This window comes from Macaca nemestrina, chromosome 16 (assembly GCF_043159975.1).
Source record: "Macaca nemestrina isolate mMacNem1 chromosome 16, mMacNem.hap1, whole genome shotgun sequence".
Lineage (NCBI taxonomy): Eukaryota > Metazoa > Chordata > Mammalia > Primates > Cercopithecidae > Macaca > Macaca nemestrina.
Window position 1 is genome coordinate 84,349,517 of NC_092140.1, and position 24,824 is coordinate 84,374,340.

A 24,824-nucleotide genomic window follows, 5' to 3' on the forward strand; every position below is an offset into this window, starting at 1 on the left:
TAAAGTGTGGAGATAATGAATCTATCAGATTCTTTCTGGGAAGAAACTCTTGATAATGCAGGTATATTTTAAAAATCCATGAGCATATGAGAAAAATAAAGCTACTAAAGTACGATAAATATGGAGAATGGCTAGAAGATCAACATCTCCACCATCTTGATTTTGCTCCATTTATCAGCATCTCCACCATCTTGATTTTATTCCATTTTGCCAACATCTCCACCATCTTGGTTTTGCTCCACCTCAGCCTTAGCTACAGACCTGATCCCAGCTGAGCATGGATGAACCAATGGGCTCAGCACTGAGATTCCTTTGGAGTGTTAATACTGTTCAGTTTCTGTCCGTTCTTCCCTCCCCATTGCCACCATTCTGGGTCCCCAAGCTGCTGCCTCAGTGTGGTTACATCAGGGCAGCTTGGGAAGCAGTCACATGAGACAGGTTCTCCCCGTGGAGTTCATTCAAGGCTTGTGGAAGGCTTACTGGTTACCAAAATAAAATCTGTTTTCTTTTAATTTCGAAGCCTGTTCAGTACTCCACGTGCCTAATGACATGAGTGGAATTTAAAAGCTGACAATTTGCTAAATTCTTCACGGCTCTTAAAATCTGCAAAACCTTTACTGAGACAATGCAAGGACAGCTGTTGAGATCTTTTTCCATCCCGAGTGAAAGGCAGGACTGGGAAGTTTAAAATGAAGGACTCCAGTAGTGCCAACCAGGCTGAGAGGAAATGAGCATAAAGCCAGACTGTGGAAAATGTCAGTAAATCAGGTCTGAAAATTGGCTTTCTTTTTTCTTCCCCTAAGGCAGAGAAAGTGAAGGAAGGACTGAGAGGTTTTATCAAATTGGACTTTACTTCATTATTCTCACTAAATCACGAATTCCCCACTGCAGGGTAACCTCACCCGGGGTGATGCTTTTTTAAATGAGGTGTCTTTCTCAGACATGTCTGGTCACAATTCACTGGTGACTGCACAGGAAGGTTAAAAGTGGGAGATTCTGCCATTAAAGATTTGAGGGAGGCCTGGGGTATTCTTAAATTTATTGAATCTTTTCTATTGTGTGTCTGCATCTGTGAATGTGTAGTCAGTGGCATTTTAAAAAACAATTTTTTAAAGATCTTTTAAGAACATTTTTGTCATGTCTATAAATTTTAAAAAATGTGATTACTATAGAAAATGTATCAAAAGGAAATATTCAGAAATATGCACAAAAGTTTGGTGACAAAGAGGTTTATCATTGCCTTTTTTTATATATATACTTTAAGTTCTGGGATACATGTGCAGAACGTGCAGGTTTGTTACATAGGTATACACGTGTCATAGTGGTTTGCTGCATCCAGCAACTTGTCATCTACATTAGGTATTTCTCCTAATTCTATCCCTCCCCTAGCCCCCCAACCCATGACAGGCTGCCTTGTGTGATGTTCCCCTCCCTGTGTCCATATGTTCTCATTGTTCAACTTCCACTTATAAGTGAGAACATGGAGTGTTTGGTTTTCTGTTCTTGTGTTAGTTTGCTGAAAATGATGGTTTCTACCTTCATCCATGTCCCTGCAAAGGACATGAATTCCCTTTTCTATGGCTGCATAGTATTCCATGGTGTACATGTGCCAATTTTCTTTATTCAGTCTATCATTGATGAGCATTTGAGTTGGTTCCAAGTCTTTGCTATTGTGAACAGTGCTGCAATAAACATACGTATGCATGTGTCTTTATATTAGAATGATATATAATCCTTTGGGTATATGCCCAGTAATGGGATTGCTGGGTCAACTGGTATTTCTAGTTCTAGATCATTGAGGAATCGCCACACTGTCTTCCATAATGGTTGAACTAATTTACACTGCTATCAACAGTATAAAAGCATTCCTATTTCTCCACATCCTCTCCAGCATCTGTTGTTTCCTGATTTCTTAATGATCGGCATTCTAACTGGCGTGAGATGGTATCTCATGGTGGTTTTGATTTGAATTTCTCTAATGACCAGTGATGTTGAACTTCTCTTCATATGTTTTGTTGGCCGCATACATGTCTTCTTTTGAAAAGTATCTGTTCATATCCTTTGCCCACTTTTTGATGGGATTGTTTGTTTTTTTCCTTGTAAATTTGTTTAAGTTCTTTGTAGATTCTGGAAATTAGCCCTTTGTCAGATGGATAGATTGCAAAAATTTCTCCCATTCTGTAGGTTATCTGTTCACTCTGATGGTAGTTTATTTTGCTGTGTGGAAGCCCTTTAGTTTAATTAGATCCCATTTGTCAATTTTGGCTATTGTTGCCATTGCTTTTGGTGTATTAGTCATGAAGTCTTTGCCCATGCCTATGTTCTGAATGGTGTAGCCTAGGTTTTCTTCTAGGGTTTTTATGGTTTCAGTTGTTACATTTAAGCCCTTAATCCATCTTGAGTTAGTTTTTTTATAAGGTGTAAGGAAGGGGTCCAGTTTCAGTTTTCTGCATATGACTAAGCAGTTTTCCCAACATCATTTATTAAATAGAGAATTATTTCCCCATTGCTTGTTTTTGTCAGGTTTGTCAAAGATCACATGGTTGTAGATGTGTGGTGTTATTTCTGAGGCCTCTGCTCTGTTCCATTGGTCTATATATCTGTTTTGGTACCAGTACCATGCTGTTTTGGTTACTGAAGCATTGTAGTATAGTTTGAGGTCACGTAGGGTGTTGCCTCCATCTTTGCTCTTTTTGCTTAGGATTGTTTTGGCTATATGAGCTCCTTTTTTGGTTCCATATGATATTTAAAGTAGTTTTTTCTACTTCTGTGAAGAAAGTCAGCAGTAGTTTGATGGGGATAGCATTGAATCTATAAATTACTTTGGGCAGTATGGCCATTTTCACGATATTGATTCTTCCTATCCATGAGCATAGAATGTTTTTCCATTTGTTTGTGCCCTCTTTTATTACCTTGAGCAGCGGTTTGTAGTTCTCCTTGAAGAGGTCCTTTACATCCCTTGTAAGCTGTATTCCTGGGTATTTTATTCTCTTTGTAGCAATTGGGAATGGGAGTTCACTCATGATTTGGAACTCTGTTTGTCTATTATTGGTGTATATTAATGCTTGTGATTTTTGCACATTGATTTTGTATCCTGACACTTTGCTAAAGTTGCTTATCAGCTTATGGAGTTTTTGCGCTGAGACGATGGGGTTTTCTAAATATACAATCATGTCTCTGCAAACAGAAGCAATTTGACTTCCTCTCTTCCTATTTGAATACCCTTTATTTCTTTCTCTTGCCTGATTGCCCTGGCCAGAACTTCCAATGCTATGTTGAATAGGAGTGGTGAGAGAGGGTATCATTGTCTTGTACCAGTTTTCAAAGGGAATGCATCCAGCCTTTGCCCATTCAGTATGATATTGGCTGTGGGTTGTCATAAAATGCTCTTATTATTTGAGATATGTTCCATCAATACCTAGTTTATTGAGAGTTTTTGGCATAAGGGGGTGTTGAATTTTATTGAAGGCCTTTTGTGCATCTATTGAGAAAATCATGTGTTTTTTGTCATTGGTTCTGTTTATGTGATGGATTACGTTTATTGACTTGCATATGTTGAACCAGACTTGCATCTCAGGGATGAAGCCAACTTGATCGTGGTGGATAAGTTTTTGATGTGCTGCTGGATTCAGTTTGCCAGTATTTTATTGAGGATTTTCACCTCAATGTACATCAGGGATATTGGCCTGGAATTTTCTTTTTTTGTTGTGTCTCTGCCAGGTTTTGGTACCAGGATGACGCTGGCCTCATAAAATGTGGTAGGGAGGATTCCTTCTTTTTCAATTGTTTGGAATAGTTTCAGAAGGAATGGTACCAGCTTCTCTTTGTACCTCTGGTAGAATTTGGCTGGGAATCCGTCTGGTCCTGGGCTTTTTTTTGGTTGGTAGCTATTAATTTCTGCCTCAATTTCAGAACTTGTTATTGATCTATTCAGAGATTTGACTGCTTCCTGATTTAGTCTTGGAAGGGTGTATGTGTCCAGGAATTTATCTACTTCTTCTAAATTTTCTAGTTTATTTGTATAGAGGTGTTTATAGTATTCTCTAATGGTAGTTTGTATTTCTGTGGGATCAGTGGTGATATCTCCTTTATCACCCTCCATGGGCTACACTCCACTATCTAACCAGTCCCAATGAGATGAGCCGGGTACCTCAGTTGGAAATGCAGAATTCACCCGCCTTCTGCGTTGATCTCACTGGGAGCTGCGGACCAGAGCTGTTCCTATTTGACCATCTTGCCAGCCACTGCCCATTGCATTATTTTTAATTCCAAAGCTGTAAACAATGTAAATAACCCAAAATAGAGTTGTGATTTATATGCCTACTTTGTGGAATTATTAAAAATCATGTAATGATATGGGTCAGTGCTCACAATATACTAAGAGAGAAACTATAAGGTTACAAACAATATGTATATTATGATCCCATCCATTTTAAGTACTTATTCATTACTTTATTTAAAAAAGAAGAAAATTTCCAAAATGAAATAGGTTATAATTTCTGGATGATTCCACACCAAGTAATTCTTATCTGATTTATATTCTTCTGTAATTTTTTTGTTTTTTGAGATGAAGTTTTGTTCTTGTTGCCCAGGCTAGAGTGCAGTGGCGTGATCTAAGCTCCCTGCAACCTCCACCTCCCAGGTTCAAGCGATTCTCCTGCCTCAGCCTCCTGAGTAGTTGGGATCACAGGCACCTGCCACTACTCCTGGCTAATTTTTGCATTGTTAGCCGAGACGGGGTTTCACCATGTGGGCCAGGCTGGTCTCCAACTCCTGACCTCAAGTGATCAACCTGCCTCAGCGTCCCAAAGTGCTGGGATTACAAGTGTGAGCCACTGTGCCTGGCTTATTTTGCTGTATTTTACAAAATGTCTGCAATCACTATGTATTACCTTTAGAATCAGGAAAAAGAGGATCCTTTTGTTTTTTTCAATTTTCAAGTTCAAACCAGCCAAATACCCCAGTACCTAAAGAGCTAGCTGTGTTCTGCAACTCTGCAACAGGCTAATGGGTTACAATGGTCAAGTCAGCCTCCTGTGGGGCTGGGTCTTCCTGTTCCTCAGGAAGAGAAGTGAAATGTCTCTGCCTCCCTCATAGCTAAAGTAAGAGAGCTTCTACTGAGGCTCCTAGTCTTTCAAGCTGTTTGGCTTCTCTAACTCCCTTGGATAAGGGACAATTGGACAATTTTCCCCTCTCAAAGCCTTTGCTCTTCATCTTCCTGGACCAGGCAGACAGAAAGAAAACACATTTGCCTGCTGCCCATTCACCTCTGAGGTCTTCTTAAAGAGGGAGGGCACCACCACCCAGCCACCTTCACTGCAAAGTAACAGACCAATGTGTTCCAGACAGAACCCAAGGTCTAGAGAGATTGTGTAGTCAAAGTTCTCCTGCTTCTCCAATGCTGCACACTCCCACTTTCCTTTGCTTAAGGAAACCAGGAATCTTGGAGTGAGAAAATGGCATGCTGAGAATTTTCTATGATAGTGAATTCAGGTTTCCTACCTACATTCTTTCCAAGGTAGTTAGTGACTAAGTCAATGTTCCAGTACTTGAATTCTAACACACTAGATGTATTCACCCTCATCGGCAAATTCTCATTGGGTACTATTGTGCCCTGCACTGGGCCAAGTCATACATATAAAGAAGTGACTGCAGTTTTCCTGCCCTTATGAACTAGAATCAAGGGAAAGTCACATAACACTATGGAAGCATGAACTTATTGTTGCTAGAATAATATATCTTGGGAATTTCCAGCTTTTTATTTTAAGTCTCCCTGTGCTATAAGTAAAAAAGAATGGCCAGAAGAACCTTAGTTTTATTGTACAAAATTAACATTTAAAAACTTTTGTGTATTCTCCCCCCCAAATCTCAGTGTTTCAAGAGACTAGAATTTAATTAATGTAGCTATTTAGAGATACAAATCAGCCATTACTGTTCTTTTTTTCATAAGGATATTGAGTTTAATGATATCATTATCTTCACTAGCTTCTAACACTAGAGAACATAAGATTGATCCATTTTCCCCAAAGCTTTTGTGTAGTAAGTTTTTATGTAAGTGGAAAACTTAATGCTAACAGAAACAAATTCAACCACACTTTTAAAATTACAGGATAATTGCTAATTCTGTGGTCATTCATTCCCATGCCATACTCCAACACAGGAAACTATGAGAAATGTAACCACTGGTAAAATTAAACCTGCAATTATAGCACCAATTTCTAGGATATGTTGATTTTTCTCTATTTTGCAACATGTGCACAAATATATAAAATTTTCTCATTTATTTATCATTCATGTTGACCTTTTAAATTCAGAGTCTGTCATATCATGATTACTTTAATAAACTTAAGACAGGTTTGTTTCTTTTTTTTTCTTTTTTTTTTGAGAAGGACTTGCTCTATCGCCCAGGCTGGAATGCAGTGGTGTGATCTCGGCTCACTGCAACCCCTGCCTCCTGGGTTCAAACGATTCTCTTGCCTCAGCCTCCTGAGTAGCTAGGATTACAGGCACCTGCTACCACACCCAGCTAAGTTTTGTATTTTTAGTAGAGACGGGATTTCACCATGTTGGCCAGGCTGGTCCTGAACTCCTGACCTCAAGAGATCAGATCGCCTTGGCCCTCCAAAGTGCTGGGATTACAGGTGTGAGCCACCACACCTGGCCTTAAGAAAGGTTTTGATGCTGGTTTAGTCTTCTTTATTGGTTAAATTTTTGAATTCTTATCAAATGTCAAGGGTAATAAAATACTCAGTGAATTAGCAAAATCTACCTTTGAAAATACTCATCAGAAAAATAAGAAACAAACATGTAGCAAACCCATGCTTTATCCTAATCCACCATCCTTTTAGATAATGATTATCTTTGTCACCTAGCATTTGGATCAGTCTCTCTATTTGCAATAAAGTCTCAGTGCACCTCGTATCTTAACTAATATCCACCATCAACTTCCTGAACTTTTTCTAGGTACCCTCTATTTCTCTCATCCACTACTCTCGGCATTTCCCAGTTATTGGAGTAGTGTATCCAAGGTTTCACCGTAACCTAGAACCTAGAATCATTCACATGCTCCCACATTTTCCTCATTGGTTGAAGCTTTCTCTAACCAGAATCCTTCTACCATCACCATTAGATGCATCATTAGTTTTTGATCTTTTTCTTTTCCCATGGCCTTAGTAAACTGTTAGTTTGTCATTTTTCATCCAGTTCTACATATGTGTTATATGCCTCTCTGGAGCATCAATTCTATTGGAAGGGGCCCTGGCTATTTCCAATGACACACCAGCACATCTAGTATGACACCGCCCCACCCACATATTGGGAGTGGGGACGAGGGCAATTCTAGAAACAGTAAATATTGAGCTTTCAGTGTTTTGCACGTACTATCTGGATTCAAACGCAGACACTCTGAATGTAGAGCCAGCACTTTTCACATCGCACTATGCTGTTGTGATGAAGAGGACAGGAAGTAAGATGCGGAAGAGGAGGAGGCAGCAGAAGAGGAGGAGGAGGCAGGAGGTGGAATTCCAGTGGTTAAATCTCTGGATCCACAAAAGTACTGTAATAGAATCCTCATTGTGGCACTTCCTGCTATATGGCTGCATATATGGTGTATGGGCCACATATATTGATATTAGATAATGATTATCTTTGTCATTATCAGTGTCATGTACCAGGTCGTGTGCTGTGTGCTGCATACTGCCTATTGAGCAAACAGTCGTATGGTCCCTGCTCTTCCACAGCTGGCAGTTTAGTAATCCAGAAAGATAAGGGGATATAGAAGGACATGGAGACAGTGTGGTCTTCTCAGAGGACGTAATGTCTGATGGGTAGCAGGATGGGCTAGTGTGCATCAGAAAGGGGCAGGGAAGGGCATTCCAAGCAAAGGAACTAGCCTGTGCAAAGGCCCCCACTTCATATAAAAGTGCAGTTTATTAGGGCCTGCAAAGAAAGCACTGAACATAGTTCCTGGCACATGGTAATAGTTGATAATGTTTCCAGTAATGACAATAATAACAATAATGATTGCGGTGGTGACTATCTTTGTGATAGAGGAACATACCCTTAAATTATTGTCATTATGGTTTTTTATTTCTTTTGTTTTATTTTCTTTTTTAGTGACAAGGTCTTACACTGTTTCCCAGGCTCGAGTACAGTGAAGTAATCAAAGCTCACTGCAGCCTCGACCTCCTGGGCTCAAGCGATTCTCCCACATCAGCCTCCCAGGCAGCTGGTATTATAGACCTGAGCCACAATGCCTGGCTAATAATGTTTTTAAAAAATTTGTTGGTAGAGATGGAGTCTTGCTTTGTTGTCCAGGTTGGTCTCAAACACCTAGGCTCAAGTGATACTTCTGCCTTGGCCTCCCAAAGTGCTGGGATTACAGGCATGAGACACCATGTCCATAATCAGTACAGCTGATTCACTGAGATTTATTTTTCCCAGCTTCCATCTCATTTTCAATAAGGGCACTTTTTAAAGGTACATTTCCCTAAGGAGAGGCAAGAAAAGGGAAAAAGAAACAGAACTGGAAGCCCAAATCATGGACGTGTGACTAATCTTTCCCTTATTTGTAAATTCTTTTAAGTGCAGTATTATAGGGCTAGTTGGTTTAATCTTTACCAATGTGAAAAAATATAGAGATAATATGTGGTGATCATTATCATACAGGCAATCAGTTTCTTCAGAGAAAAATCTAACTAGGACAATTAGATGAGACATTTATCGAATGAGTGAAGTTTCTCAGTAGTAGGAGATCAACAACAAAAAAAACCAGTCTTTTTTTCCACAGTAAACAACATCTTCCAGACCACATCTTTTTCAGACCACTTCCAGGAGATGAATGTTAATGGCAGTAGGGATTTTTGAACAGTCTTGCAGAGCGTATGGAAATCATGGTCCATGTAGTATTCCTTGTTCATCTTCATATTTACCAGGCAATTCAAATAGATAGATACTTCCTACAAAAACTTCTGAAATGCCACGATAACATATGCCATGAAATATAATTTGCATGGACGATTAAGATCCTATTTACGGCCTTCACCTCTTTTTACAGCTGCTGTACAAATAACAAAGTTCAAAGGATGGAAAATCTAACAGTTATAAACACTGAATTCCCACACCCAAAAGATTTTCATAAAAGCCAAATAGAAACATAGAGAAAGGTGCGGTTGCTCACTCTCATTTTCCTTTAAGTAGAGTGACTGTTTCCTATTAGACTTCACCTGGTTTGTTTATTTAATGATTCTTCCCAGTAGACTATTATTACCTGAAGGAGTATAAAATAGAAACTACAAGCATGAGTTAGAGAAAACTACAATCTTCCTACCAGAGCTTGGGGAATAATGAATACTCTAGGAACATTTTTCCACCCAAATCCTGAAATTATGCTCAGAATTGTGGTTCATATGCATAGGTGCACTGTGCCCCCTTTAGGGGAGGAGCCATAGCTTTTTATAGGGTCTTCAATAAGTCTGTAGCTTCAAAGAATTGTTAAAACACATTGTTCAACCGTGTTTTCCTTTTGCTATACTTTCACTCAGTAACATTTCCACACCTAGAAAGGTACTTTAAAAAGGAAACACCTTTGTTTAACTGCTCATAAATTAAGCCTGAGCAACATAATGTACAATAAATATAAAAACAATATGGACCTTAAACAGTGTGGTAAAGTGGTCAACAGTTTGATCATCAGAAAATATCAAGAGGGGTCACAGATTAATTGGAATATATAACCCTATTCAATTTTTTTTTCAATTGTTGTTTTAAAAGTTTCAAAACCTCAGGGTGTGAGTAGATTATTGTGTGATGTCCTTCTGACAAAATTCTTTTAAGTTGACATGCAGGACAGGAATTTGAGTGCTGTAGAAAAATCACCACATTTGCTGATATCATCTTTTTTGCAATTGTCATGGTCTGTGAATTTTTGGAGTCATAGTTTCTTTTCCCCCACTTGGTCCTTCTATGTCTTGCTCATTTTTTCTGATGATCCTCATCCTTCAATGGTTATAACCCTAAATATCCTCAAAGGTGGGATACTATGGATGATAACTGAGTTCATGTCTACCTATAACCAATCATTTATACTGGGGAACTAAACTAGCCGTTCTGCAACAACACGAAATGCTGGGTCAGGGGGTGGGCAGTTTGGATGAAGTGATACTATTCACTCATCAGCAGGGACATAATAAATACCTGAATTCTTTTCCTATAAAAGTAAAAGATTCCACTGAGATTGCATTACTTATGTGATGTCCTTTTTAAGACGCCTTTTAAGGCATATTATCATTAATGATACAATTTTGTAAAATGATTTTTAAATGGATATTTTTTGAACGAAGAAGGAGGAGGTGGAGCAGGAGAGATAGAAGCAGCAGCAGTAGTTGAGGTGAATCAGAGGCAGAGGAGGAAGAGGAGAAGGAGAAAGAGGTTGGGAAGAGAAGTGAATGTCCAGAGAATTGCTGGTGCAATTTAGCCTTCAAAGAATAAGCTGGGCCAATAAACACTAGTTTCTTGGAGCTAAATTTCTGTCTTTCTGTCTGTGGAGAGGAGAAGATCAAAAATGAGTAAAGAGGCTGGAAGACCCAGCCCTTTCGGCCGAGCTCCAGATGGAGTCATCCTGGTGAAGTATTCTGAGGAAACATGGACAGTGCCCCCATAGTGCCGGGCACTATATCTCTAAAGCAGAGGTTCTGGGAGAAACATTCCCCATTCAAATCCTAAAATTATATAGAAAATTATGCATTCATATGCAGAGATGCATTTTTCAACCTAAGGAAGGAGACATAGCTTTCTTTAGATACTCAACATAGTCTATAACCTTAAAAAAACTTGATGAAACAGGTTGTTCAAGGTTCTGGATTCTCAGAACCTCTCTTTCCAAAAGCATCCAAGTTGTCCTTCATCTATCTCCTAAACCTTCTGCCCTAGGGGGAATAACTAACCTCTAGGGGTGTTGGAACAGCTTTTTCCTGAGGATAAAACCTAAGTAGCTTGAACCATTTTACTTCAGCCTCCTTAAGCTTATGTGCTAAATTGGTTAACAGCCCAGATTTCAGATGATCTGCCATGGATATTTATGGCCAGTATTTTGCAGTTTTTCATCATCCTTTCCCATTTGCTATGTCATTTGTTACTCACAACACCTTTGGAGTTAAGTAGGACACCCTCCCATTAGTTCCCATTTACAGAACAAGAAATTGAGAGTCACAGAAGTAAAGTGATTTGCCCAAGTTCCCAAACTAAGAATCTAGGCAGGGACCCCAGGGAGGGCAAGGCAGGTCTGTCTCCAAGGAAGTTAGTCTAAATACAGTTGGTGTTGTTGTTGTTGTTGTTTTCCTCCAGTGGCAAAATGTTTTAATTCCCCTAACCCAACCCTACACACATCCTTGATCACACCTTGGCCTTTCTTAGAGAGAAACTGAATCAAAGAGAGTCAGTGCTTTTCTCATACAACAAAGAAATAGCCAGAGCATATCATGCTGCCAGCAAACTCCAGGCACATCAGAAAAACAAACAAGCAAACAACGTTCCTCATTATTTTTGAGCTTCAGCACAGCAAAAGAAACTATCATCAGAGTGATCAGGCACTCTACAGAATGGGAGAAAATTTTTGCAATCTATCCATCTGACAAAGGGCCAATATCCAGAATCTACAAGGAACTTAAACAAATTTACAAGAAAAAAACAAACAACTCCATCAAAAACTGGGCAAAGTATATGAACAGACACTTTTCAAAAGAAGACATGTATGGGCCAACACACAGGTGAAAAGAAGCTCATCATCACTGGTCACTAGAGAAATGCAAATCAAAACCACAATGAGATACCATCTCACAGCAGTTAGAATGGTGATCATTAAAAAGTCAGGAAACAACACATGCTGGAGACGATGTGGAGAAATAGGAATGCTTTTACACTATTGGTGGGAGTGTAAATTAGTTCAACCATTATGGAAGACAGTGTGGCAATTCCTCAAGGATCTAGAACCAGAAATACCATTTGACCCAGCAATCCCATTACTGGGTATATACCCAAGGATTACAAATCATTCTACTATAAAGAAACATGCACTCGTATGTTTATTGCAGCACTATTCACAGTGGCAAAGCCTCGGAACCAAATCCTAATGCCCATCAGTGATCAACTGGATAAAGAAAATGTGTCACATATACACCATGGAATTCTATGCAACCATAAAAAAGAATGAGTTTATGTCCTTTGCAGGGACATGGATGAAGCTGGAAACCATCATTCTCAGCAAATTAACACAAGAACAGAAAACCAAATACCACATGTTCTCACTCATAAGTGGGAGTTGAACAATGAGAACATATGGACACAGGGAGGGGAACATCACACACCAGGGTCTGTCATGGGGTGGGGGGCAAGCAAAGCGATAGTATTAGGAGAAATACCTAATGTAGATGACGGGTTGATGGGTGCAGCAAACCACCATGGCGCGTGTGTACCTGTGTAACAAACCTGCACGTTCTGCACATGTATCCCAGAACTTAAAGTATTATAATAAAAAAATACAAAAAAAGAACTACCTGAGAATATGATTCAACAGAATAACAAAGTAAATAAAGAAATAGGAAGCAATAAGTGAACCTACTCCAGGAGATAAGTGAAGGAAAAACCTAGGATGACACCTATGCAGCAGACCTTAGGAACTATCAGATAGGATTGGAATGGAAAGGTGGAAGTCCTGGGAAGAAGGTCTTTCAAGAATCTTAAAAGTCAATATGATGGAGTTTTAGAAAAATAAAAAATATATGAGCAGAAAGCAATATAATAAAGCAATTAGATCCCCTAGGAAAAATCCATACAAGAAAGACAATCATAATACTATACTTGGTTCTGCAGTGGATTTTACTTACATAATCATAATACAATAAATCTCAAGTGATAGTTTATTTATTTTTTATTTTTTTTTTGAGACAGGGTCTCACTGTGGCCCAGGTTTGGGTGCAGTGGCACAGTCATGGCTCACTGCAGCTTCAAACTTCCGGGCTCAAGCAGTCCTCCTGCCTCAGCCTCCCAAATAGCTAAGATTATAGGCATAAACCACCACACCTGACTCAAGTTTTAGTTTAATATAAAGTAGTGATTAGTAGTAGTTGAAGGACAGGAGGTAAGGGAATGGTAGAGGAATAGTCAGACCCTCATCAAATAACAGGAACTAAGTAATGTATAAAAATGGATATGTGAAGTAGCAGTATAAGCATATCCTATATAAATATGACCATAAGTATTATATGAAGTAGCTAAAAGTTAAGTTGCTTCTTAGGTGGGGAGGAATGGTAGTTACATAGAGGTCTTGTCTGTTCTCTTTACATTTGTAAGCTTTTCAGTGTTGTTTGATTTTGTTTAATCACATATTAGTATACATTATTACTCTGATCAAAAAAGAAGAAGGTGGCAGCAGCGGCAGGGCAGTGGCAGTGTGTGTGGCAAACAGAGAAGAGGAGACAGAGTGGTGAGAGATGAGGTTTGAGAGGTTTGGAGTCAGACAGTCCGGGCTCTGGCAGAGCAGGTTAAGGATCCTGATCGTCAATGGAAAGCCACTGAAAAAGTTTTGGCTGTGTGTGTGTCATGAAATAATTTTGAAAAGCACTCTGGCTTCAGTGTATGAATTGGTTTGGAGGGTTACGACAGCACATGAGGGGTAGCCAGTTAGAAAGCTATCGTTATAACTAAGATAGGATATAGAGGTTGGATACCTTGGATAGGTTGGTAGAAACAGAAAGAATTTGAAAGGAGTGAAATTTAGAAAGTAAGACTGATAGGTTATAGCAATTGATAGCATATAAGAAGTTGCATAAAAATGGAAGATAATGGAATCCACGTGAAAGGAACAAAATATGTATAGCTCATTCTAGATGACTTTAGCCTTGTTACACAAAAGTAATCTCAAATAATTTTCACTGGTGAATTACCACACCCTCCTACTTAGGGATTTGGTGGAAACACTTACATAGGTATGACAAACAGCCTTTCTCCAACCAGGATTCCATGTGAGAATTAAGCTGTTAGAGAAAATTACTGAAAACTATTTTTTCAATTCTCCTAAAGATACATAGGAGAGTACCATTGTAGATGCATATAACATCAAGGATTAATTCTCTCATAAAATCCTGGTTGATATGGGCTGGTAACAAGGATAGTTTCTGGTCTGATTCAATCCATATTTTTCTTCTCTTAATGCCCAATTTGATAGTTCTTCTATGATTCCATATTTCACATGTTGTTGGGCCATATCGGTATGACCCATGCCAGTGTATGCATCCACTGTATACATTTGCAGATTTGCAGCTGCTCAGAGTTCCCTAAGTACAGCTTTTTAATCAGTTGGATTGCCAGGATAGTGAGATTATTATTAGAGCAGTTCCCCCAAATAGTTCCAGGTCTCCTTCCAGTTGCATGGTATGATTATATATTCCTGATCCCTTGAAGTTATGGATGATCATGCAATTTCCTTTGATCATTAAAGTATGAGTAAAAGTGAAAAGTGTCATTTCTAAGCAGAATCTTTAAGAACTAGTGCATACTTTACCATGTTCCCTTTTCCCACTTCAACAAACATGAACCCCATGTTCAGATAAAGCCTCTGTCCCATAGTTACTACAATGAACAGGAAGGCTCTTAGCAATCCACATTGAACAGGTACTGTGGTGTGAAAAACAACAAACAAAACAAACTTGCGCTCATCCCCTGAGATTTTTGTGTCATTTGTTACTGCAGCACAATCCTACCTATCCTGTCTAATACAGATGCTTTTCCAAAATGCTCTGCAAAATTTCTATCCTTAATTGCTTATGTACCAGGAGTGATTTATTTCTGCACATTTTAGTGACCCTGCTTTGTGACTCCCTCTCATGTGAATATTTTATGTTCTATGGGTCAGCTGACTCTATCTTCTATCCTCAATGCTATGAGGAAGGGTATTATTTTTTCCCAGAACCATACCAAAGGCAAGGCAGTGGGAATGGCCCATGCCGTGGAGGAAATATGAAGGTGCGTTGTCTGTAAAAGTTTTTAAAACAACTAAAGATCAGTGTGCTTTTTATTATCATCATAGGACTACAGTGTAACACAGTTCATAAGTGCCTGTTACATGTCATACTAGAGAACTTCCCCAGCAGCAAACAACCAAACTAGCTGGGATCCATGAATTACTTCATTCATTTACTGAACACCTCTTTTGAGCAAGACATGGTGCTATGCACTGCAGATAAAGGAAGGAATAACACTGGCACTGTCCCAACCCTCATGGCGTTCATACTTGGAGCACAGGAGCAGGAATTCTACAAGTGTGCAAGTTGCCATGATATGCATTTTTCCTCCTTGAGGAGGTGCCATTTAAGTTAGACCTGAGTGATAAGGAAGAGGCAGCTGTGCAAAGATCTAGAAGAAGAGCATTCCAGGCAGAGTGACCATCAATGCAAAAGCTTTGAAACAAGCACAAGGTTAATGTGCCTGAATACTGTGAAAGCAGTGGTGAGTGGAGAGAGATGGGGTCAATGAGAGAGGCAGGGATCAGGCGCTATGCAATATCTTTCAGGCCATCCATTGTAAGGAATCAGAATTTTCATCTGGTTGGGAAGGGAAAGCACTAAAGAGCTTGAAGCAGGAAAGTGATATAATATGACTCGTTCTTTACAAAGACCTCTCTGGCCTTTGTGTGGAGACAGAGAGGCAAGAAGGGGAGCAGGACATCAGCGTTGGGGCTGTTGCATTGGTCCAGACATGGGGTGGTTGATATGCCTTGAATGAGAATCCTAACAGTGGACATGATGAAAATAGTCAAATTCAGGAATTGACCGGACAAGACTTACTGATGGATTGCACATCAGCAGCGAGTGAAAGACAGGACACATAAATGACTCCCGGTTAAAATTTTGGATTGGACAATTGAGTGGATAGTGAGCATCACTTACTGAGATATTTTTTTTCTTAGTATACGTACTGTGAAACTAAAAAAAATTAAAACTAATCCCCCTTTCCTAACTTCTTTCTACACTGGCAAAAAAAAAAAACAAAAAAACCAAAAAAAACAAAAAAACCGTAACGAGAGAAATATTTTTCAGTTACATGACATTATCAAATTATTTAGACTACTAGAAAATACCACAGATCAAATCATCTGGGGATTACCACCCCAGAGCATCCAGGACTGGACTCAGACAGCAATTTGATTGGCTCACAATGATATCACAATTCTATTTTAGGGCAGAACTGGAAGTCTGGGTGTTGATGCCCAGAGCCTGAGGTCTGGCCACCCACGGGTCCCTAAGCCCTCATCTAGATTCATGCTGTGCTGAGACCATTCTGTGAGCTGATAAAAGGCTGTAGGGTGGCTGGACCTTAGGGTAGAGGGTTATGTAATGCAGTCCATAATCGCAGTAGAGGTAAGACTAGAAACCAGAAAATATATGTCAATGTGGTCTGACCCCTTTCTGGGTTCACATCAAAATCCCCATTTGCTTTCCAGAAAGTAGTGGTACAAACCATTATTCCTGTTCATGAGCTCCTTGGGACAGTTCTTCTAGGACACAATTCACCCTTGCACTAGAAACTATTTTAAAAGTAAACACCACCAGACACCACCGCTTAAAGAAAGTCTGGCTCTAACATCCTTCTCAGAAACATTTTGTTGTTGTTGCACAAAAAGTGGCCTCATTACAAAGAGCTTTATTCACAGATCTACAAAGCAGGCAGAGACCATAGGGTCACACACCCAGGAGACAGAATTAAACAGGGTCATTCCAGAAAGGCAGCAATGAATTCCAAACCAGATTTCAGCGATGAAGATCGATTTTTGCCTGTTGCCTGCAATAGGAATAGGAAAACCCTCATGTGTCTAGTGTAACAGGATAAGACTTTCAAAGGGCATGTTATTTCTTCAAACCACACCATCAGTACAATCTGCAACTCAAATTGCAAAGTCAATTTTCCCTTATTGTGCATGTTTCCAGCGCTGTGCTTGGAGCTGAAGAGTGGTGGGGCCAAAAGTCAATCCCTTTGGCTTTGGTCAACTCCTTTGGGTGTTTTGAAGGCATCTCCACCACTTGGCTCAGAGCATGTGTCTGATTAAGCCATTGTAATAGGATAATGGACAATCTCATACTGTGGAATCATGATATGGCATTGTAAGATGAACCCAGTGAATCATATCAATGCAATTCTCAGGGGTGGAGTACACACTCACACATATATGTACACAGTATCTAGGCTATAGTAGGCTAATAACTTAGTGGGCAGTATAGCATAGTGGTTAAGGCTTGGACTCGAGACAGACTGCCTGAGTTCAAGTCCCATTTCTCTCATTTACCAGCTATAATGTGAAACCTTGGCAAGTCTGTTAAATGGGGTGACAAAAGTAGAACATATTTCATGGGATTGTTGAAGTGATGACAGCACCTGCCAAATAGTAGGGGCTATTTGGTATTATTATGATTACACTGCACATTTTTAATCTAAGGCCACACTTCATGTGTGTCCCCTTCATGACTTCACGTGTTGTCAGAAATCATCTTAGAGAAAAGGATGTGAGAAACTAACACGCACTGAGTCTCTACTCAATACCAGAAACTATTCCAGAGAATGTACATATGCACCATCTCTAATTCTGAGTCATTTCCCCAACTGCAGTAGCCCTTGACTCAAGTGGGGAGAAGTGTGGTATGAGCCAGGTATTAGCATAGCCTTACCCAGATTTAAAACCTGACTCCACTGCTTACTAGCTGTGTGACCTTGGACAAGTTATTTCACCCTCTAAACCATCATTTCCATATCTGTAAAACAGGTATAACATCTAACGTTCATGGTGCTTGTGAAGATCTAACAAGTTGACATATGTATATGAAAGTGGCTGGCACAGCGTGGGTTCTCAAAAGCAATGTGACTTCTCTAGTTACTTCTTAGCTTTTACCTTGGTAGACTTCCCTGGAAGAACTCAAGGCCAATAGTCATTTTACTATTTAAACATAATTTATTCTTTCGTGGAAAAACGTATTTTAAATCATTGTATGTATAGTGAAAGAAAAAATAAATTATGTAAACATCTGCAAAGAGTCTTAAATTTCCAATAGACCTATGTTTTCTTACTTAGCATATATTCGCCATTCAGCCCCATGTATTTGTCAATACAGAATTTCCTTTAATTCCCCCTGTAACTTATTTGTTTTAACCAAAGAGTAAGAGTTAATTGGAGCAAAGAGAAAGATGGGCTGATGATCAGCGGTTCTGAGACGACAGGGATTGATGGCTTTCTCAGTAATCTGTGGGGGCTCACCCTGACTACTCGTTCTGAAATGAATCTGTACCTTTCTCAACCAAATCTTACAGCTTTAAGGGATAGGCATTTTATAATTTTTTTTTTAATCTTTTTTTGAGACTGAGTCTTGCTCTGTTGCCCAGGCTAGAGTGCAGTGGTGCGATCTTGACTCACTGCAACCTCCGCCTCCCGGGTTAAAGCAATTCTCCTGCTTCAGCCTCCCAAGTAGCTGGGATTACAGGCACATGCCACCATGCCCGGCTAATTTTTGTATTGTTTTAGTAGAGACGGGGTTTCACCATGTTGGCCAGGCTGGTCTTGAACTTCTGACTTTGTGATCTGCCTGCCTCGGCCTCCCAAAGTGCTGGGATTACAGGCGTGAGCCACTGTGCCCAGCCGGCATTTTACAATTCTAAAGATAGGAGGGCTGTGAAATGGCCCTCATGGAGGCCCTGAAGGAGCTAGGCTATAAGGTGTCATTATGTTTCGTATCATTGTCCTTTCCTTTTGGTTCCAAGGCAGTGACGGGAATGTACATTACACAATATATAAAATTAAAGATACCAGATCTAAACACATGCCTGTATTTACTGAAGCCTGGCGCTAGACCAGGGACTGGCCGCAGCATACTAGGTCAGCTTGTATCATTGAATTATATACCTTTGGGTTCGATTGGGTGGCAGAAAGTGCCAGAGCCTGAGCAGGTTGGTATGAGGTAGAGCTTAACCAGGACTACCATCAGTGTGGCCAGGTACTTGATGGGGCAAGTGGGCATTGGGGCCAGGAGGGAGAAGGCAGCAGGGAAAATGCATAGGCTTGCAGAGGTACAAAGCCCAGTGTAGCTTACTGGAAGAGGATGCTTGTTCAGTCTTTTAAATGCAATACCCCCTTCTGATGACATAGCAGGATTGTTGGGACTCCCTGCCCCCGTAGGATTGCTGAATCCTAATGCCAGGAGCCAAGTCAATCAATAATTCACTCAATCTACAAATATTTATTGAGTAACTACGATATGAATAAAATATGCCAAATTTCCATGACCTGGCGGTGCTTACAGTTTAGCAAGCAGAGACAGATAGTAAATGAGTAAATTATTTAGTGTATCGGAAGATGAAAAGTTCTAAGGGAAACAAAAAGTAAGGCAGGGTAAGGGAATTGGGAATATAGTGGGAAAACTACAGTTTTAAAAATGGTGGTCAGAGTAGGTCTCACGAGGAGATGATTTTTGAGCAAAGACTGTAAGGGAGTGAGGAAATAAGCCACGTGGTCACCTGAGTCAAGAGCATGCAGGTGACCAGAATGAAAAGGACTACTTGCGGTGCAAAGGCCCTAGGATGGAACACACCCAAGGAGGCTGGCATGGGTGGAGAACTAGAGGAGAGGGGGAGAGCTGTGGGAAATGACATCAGAGAGGTAACAAGGAGGGTGACCAGAGCATGGAAGGTTCTGAGAACTTTCATTTTTACTGAGTGAAATATGGACCCGCTGGGTACAGTGGCTCACACCTGTAATCCTAGCACTTTGGGAGGCTGAGGCGGGTGAATCACCCGGGGTCAGGAGTTTGAGACCAGCCTGTCCACCGTGGTGAAACCCCATCTCTATTAAAAATACAAGAAATTAGCCAGACATGGTGGGGGGCGCCTGTAATCCCAGCCATTCAGGAGGCTGAGGCAGGAGAATCACTTGAACCTGGGAGGTGAAGGTTGTGAGCTGAGATCGCGCCATTGCACTCCAGCCTGGGCAACAAGAGTGAAACTCCATCTCAAAAAAAAAGAAAAAAAGAATATGGAACCATGCAGGGTTTTCAGCAGAGGAGTGACATGATCTGAGTAATGTTTTCAAAAGATTAGGAGGCTGGTGTAATAATCCAGGAAAGATACAGACCAGGGTGGTTCAGCAGCGGAGGTGGTGAGACGTGGTCACATTCTGGATAATTTCTGAATCAGGATTTCCTGGTGGATCCAATGCTGGATGTGACAGAGGAGACTTAGAAAGGGCTCTGAGGTTTTTGGCATGGATATCTGGAAGCTTCAAGTTGCTCTCCACTGAGATTTAGAAGGGGGAGGTTTGGGGAGAAGATCAGAGTTCACCTTTGGATGTGATAGGTTTCAGATATCTGAGAGATGTGCCGGAGGAAGGGTAGACACTTGTGTACAATGAGTCTGCAGTTCAGTAAAGAGGTCTACATTGGAGATACAAAAGCAAATGAGAATGAGGTTTTTGAGGGAGGGGGTGGTGACCGAGAAGAAAGTCAAGGACAGGAGACTTTTACTTTAAAAGATAGCCAAGAAAAGAAGGAACTAACAAAAGAAGTGGATAAGGATTGACCAGAGGCAACTTTCTTTCAAAGTAGGAGGGAGAAACTTCTCTCCAGGCTGTTTTTCCCATTTGAAATGTGTGATTTGGGGATGTGATGTGATCCTTGTGTACAGCTCCCTGTGGTTTCATGGAAGCTCTGGGTGTGGAGGACACAGCCTGGGTTCTATTTTCCTGTGCATGCTTCTAGTATGTTCGGATTGTGCGGCTGGGGGGACCCACATGCCCCAAGAGACAGAACCTCGAGACCAGGGATACCCTCTGAATAAGGCTGCTGGGGACATCTCCTTCCATTTACCAAAGAGGGGTGGGGGAAGTTTTAGTTTTCATTTCGTCTGTTGAGAGCATTTAAAAAATAATATTCTAATATGAATTCTGTTATGTGTAAATAGTCGACAAAAGCCTATTTTTTCTGAATTTAATGTATCCAATCCTTTTCTTTAGAACTGGGGCTTTTCTAAACTCCTTATTGATTATTGTTAACTATTCAGGTTATTATTGACTTATTGACTGTTAGTGCTTTTTTTTTCCTTTTTAAAAAATAGTCCTCTTCATTAATTTATGTCCTTTTTATCATTGTTCCAAATGACGTCTTACTTCCCGTTACTCAGCTACACAACTGAGAGTTATGTCCCATTCTCTTTAGAGAAGTTTATTCACCAAATTGACTCAACCACAGCATCAGAGCTTGAGATATTATCTTTCAGGTTTTTCCTGGGGTTGAGCTATGCAAAAGGATATAAATCCTCAGCTACTCATAAGCTGAAGTGGGAGGATCGCTTGAGGCCAGAAGGTCAAGACCAGCCTGGACAACAGAGCAAGATCCTTGTCTCTAAAAAATGAAAACAAACAAAAATGTAAAAAACAATGTAAATCCTTATGTTTCTTAACCTGTACATTTAATAAGTATCATATAGCAACTATAGTCGGCCAGAATTAAAAGCTTCACACATAACAACTCATTTTATCCTCTCAAAACCCCTGCGAGGTAGGGACTATCATTGTCATCCTCACTTTAGAAATGAAGAAAATGAAGTACAGAGAGATTAAGTCACTTGCTAAGGACACACAGCTAGTAAGTGGCACAGCCTCGGTTTGAACCCACAAGGCTGGGCTCTAGAGCCCCTGTGCCTAATCACTAAGCTTTGCTATATCCTTTGCCTCTTTTGGTAACTTTCCACCATGTGAGCCGCTTCTGGCTTTTTTGTTGTTGTTGTCATTGTTTGCTGATGTTTTTGTTTTTGGTAAGATCAGAACCTCGTATCTGGCACTTTCAGATCACCCTTAAAGTGAACCGAACAGCATGTGAAAAATGGTGATGCCATGAGCCAGGGAGGCCAAATGAAGGGCTACACAGATGAAATTGCTCAGGTGGCCTTCCCTCCACGAAGGCAGCTGCTATTCTTGGTGCTACAAGGTATAACGATTGTAGCTATCGGTATTTTAAGCACATTCAGTGTAAAATTGACTGTTTTACTACTCTAAGGAATTCATCCATATGAAGATTTAAAATGCGTTTCTTCTCAATATGATTTTATTATGATTTTTCTTTTTTAGAGACAGGGTTTTACTCTGCCACCATGCTTGAGTACAGTGGCACAATCACAGCCTCAAAATCCTGGGCTCAAGTGATCCTCCCCACCTAAGCCTTCCAAGCAGCTGGGACTACAGGCATGTGTCACCACACCCGGCTGATTTTTTTTTTTTTTTTTTTTTTTTTTTTTGAGACTGAGTCTTGCTCTGTCTTCCAGGCTAGAGTACAGTGGCACGATCTCAGCTCACAGCAACCTCCACCTCCCGGGTTCAAGAGATTCCCCTGCCTCAGCCTCTCCACTAGTCCCCAGTAGTTGGGATTACAGGTGCCCACCACCACGCCTGGCTAATATTTATTAGAGACGGGGTTTCGCCATGTTGGCCAGGCTGGTCTCAAACTCCTGACCTCAGGTGATGTGCCCACCTCGGCCTCCCAAAATGCTGGGATTACAAGCATAAGCCACTGTGTCCGGCCTAATTTTTTAATCTTTTTTACAGATGGGGTCTTACTGTGTTGCTGGTCTCTAGCTCCTGGGCTCAAGCGATCCTCCTGTCTTGGCCTCTCAATGTGCTGGAATCACAGGTGTGAGCCACTGTGCCCAGCCTCAATTTGATTTATTAAGTGAAAGGCTCATTGCAAGAAACCATGTTTGGACATATTAAAAATCAACATTGATATGTGGATTCAGTCACGAGCATATTCTATTGCCTGCTCTGTTCCTTTCACACACTCTCCAGTGAGTCAGTACCAGCGGCAAGCTTCCGGTTTCTGCAGATATTTGGTTTTTGTTTTTTGTTTTTAATACTTTAAGTTCTAGGGTACATGTGCACAACGTGCAGGTTTGTTACATATGTATACGTGTGCCATGTGGGTGTGCTGCACCCTTTAACTCGTCATTTACATTAGGTATATCTCCTAATGCTATCCTTCCCCCCCACCCATGATAGGACCTGGTGTGTGATGTTCCCCTTCCTGTGTCCAAGGGATCTCATTGGTCAATTCCCACCTGTGAATGAGAACATGCGGTATTTGGTTTTCTGTTCTTGCAATACTTTGCTGAGAATGATGGTTTCCAGCTGCGTCCATGTCCCTACAAAGGACACAAACTCATCCTTTTTTATGGCTTCTGCACAGCAAAAGAAACTACCACGAGAGTGAATAGGCAACCTACAGAATGGAAGAAAATTTTTGCAATCTACTCATCTGACAAAGGGCTAATATCCAGAACCTACAAATAACTCAATCAAATTTACAAGAAAAAAACAACCCCATCAAAAAGTGGGCAAAGGATATGAACAGACACTTCTCAAAAGAAGACATTCATACAGCCAACAGACACATGAAAAAATGCTCAACATCACTCGCCATCACAGATATTTGGTTCTTATCCCATAGTGAGCATCACAAAATATCTCTCAGCTGGACTTACTTCTCACTGCTCGATTTCTCTGCAGAGCTCCCAGTGCACATGGAGGCTTGAGATGTTTGCTTGTTTAGATGCAGGTGCCAATTCAGCAGCTTGGGCTGGGGTCTGAGATTCTGCATTCTAAGATGTTCCCAAGCAATGCTGTTGCTGCCGGTCTGCCCTGCAAAATTCGGAAGGAAGAGCCTATAGTTGTGATTCTCAAGCTTTGCTGCCCCATTGGAAACACTTGGGACTCTTTGAAAAGTCCTACTACCTGGATTCTGCCTTCAGAGATTCTTTGTAATCGGCCTGGAGTATGGCCGGGACAGTAGGATTTTTCAAAGCTCCTCAGGTGAGTCTGCTGCTCAGTCATGATTAAGACTCACTACTGTTGTTTAAAGCAGTGACCCTCAAATGTGTGGGCCTGGACCAACAGCACTGGCATCTCCTGCCAATTCTTGGGCCCCAACCCAGACCTGAATTAGAAACTCAGGTGCACCTGGCTTCCATGTTAACAACCCTCCATGTGATTCTGATGCACATTCAAGTTTGAGAACCACTGGTTTAGAGGCTCACACAATATATTTTCCACTTCTCTTCCCATCCCTCTTGGTCCTTTCCCCACTTCCTACCTCTGTCCTTCTCCTCCCTACCAATCCCTCAACCCAACGTATGCAAACTGTTTAGAACACTAGAGCTATGCTAAAATATGATGATAAAAAGCTAAGAGTTTGGGGATGGCTGTAGAGAAAGCAATTCAACTGATGCCAAATATGCAAATATGTGGGTCATCTTGATAACTGACAGTTGATCACCGCTACGGTTTGAATGTATTCCCTCCCAAAATTCATTTGTTGGAATCTTAATCCCCAAATGCAAGAATATTGGGAGGTGGGACTTAATGGGAGGTGTTTAGGTCACGAGGGTGGCGCCCTCATGAGTGGATTAATGCTGCTATAAAAAGGGCTTGGGGGATTGAGTTTGACCTGTCTTCTGCTCTGTTGCCATCTGAAGACACAGGATTTCTCCTCTCCAGACAGTGAGATCTTCAAGACACCACCTTAGAAGCAGAGACCAGGCCCTCATCAGACACCATATCTACTGATCTTATACTTCCCTACCACCCAAATAGTAAGAAAAAAAAATTTCTGGTTTTTATAAATTACACAGTCTGTGCTATTCTGTTGTAGCCGTACAAATGGACTAAGAAAGGCAATCCACTTCGAGACTGTGTACCCCAAACTAGAGTGAACTGGATGCACCAAAATGTTGTAAATCCTTTGGTTACA

General features: G+C 40.7%; 1 protein-coding gene across 1 annotated transcript in view; it reads right to left on the reverse strand.

Annotated features, from left to right (window-relative positions):
* Window positions 1-24,595, reverse strand: part of LOC105491723 (TNF superfamily member 11) — a 104,419-nt gene extending 79,824 nt beyond the window's left edge. The window contains exons 1-2 of the mRNA XM_011758371.3: window positions 24,522-24,595; window positions 23,560-23,716 (exon numbers count right to left, since the gene is read on the reverse strand). The gene's annotated coding sequence lies outside the window, so the exon portion shown is untranslated. The remainder of the gene's footprint in view (window positions 1-23,559; window positions 23,717-24,521) is intronic.
* Between the last annotated feature and the right edge of the window lie 229 nt (window positions 24,596-24,824).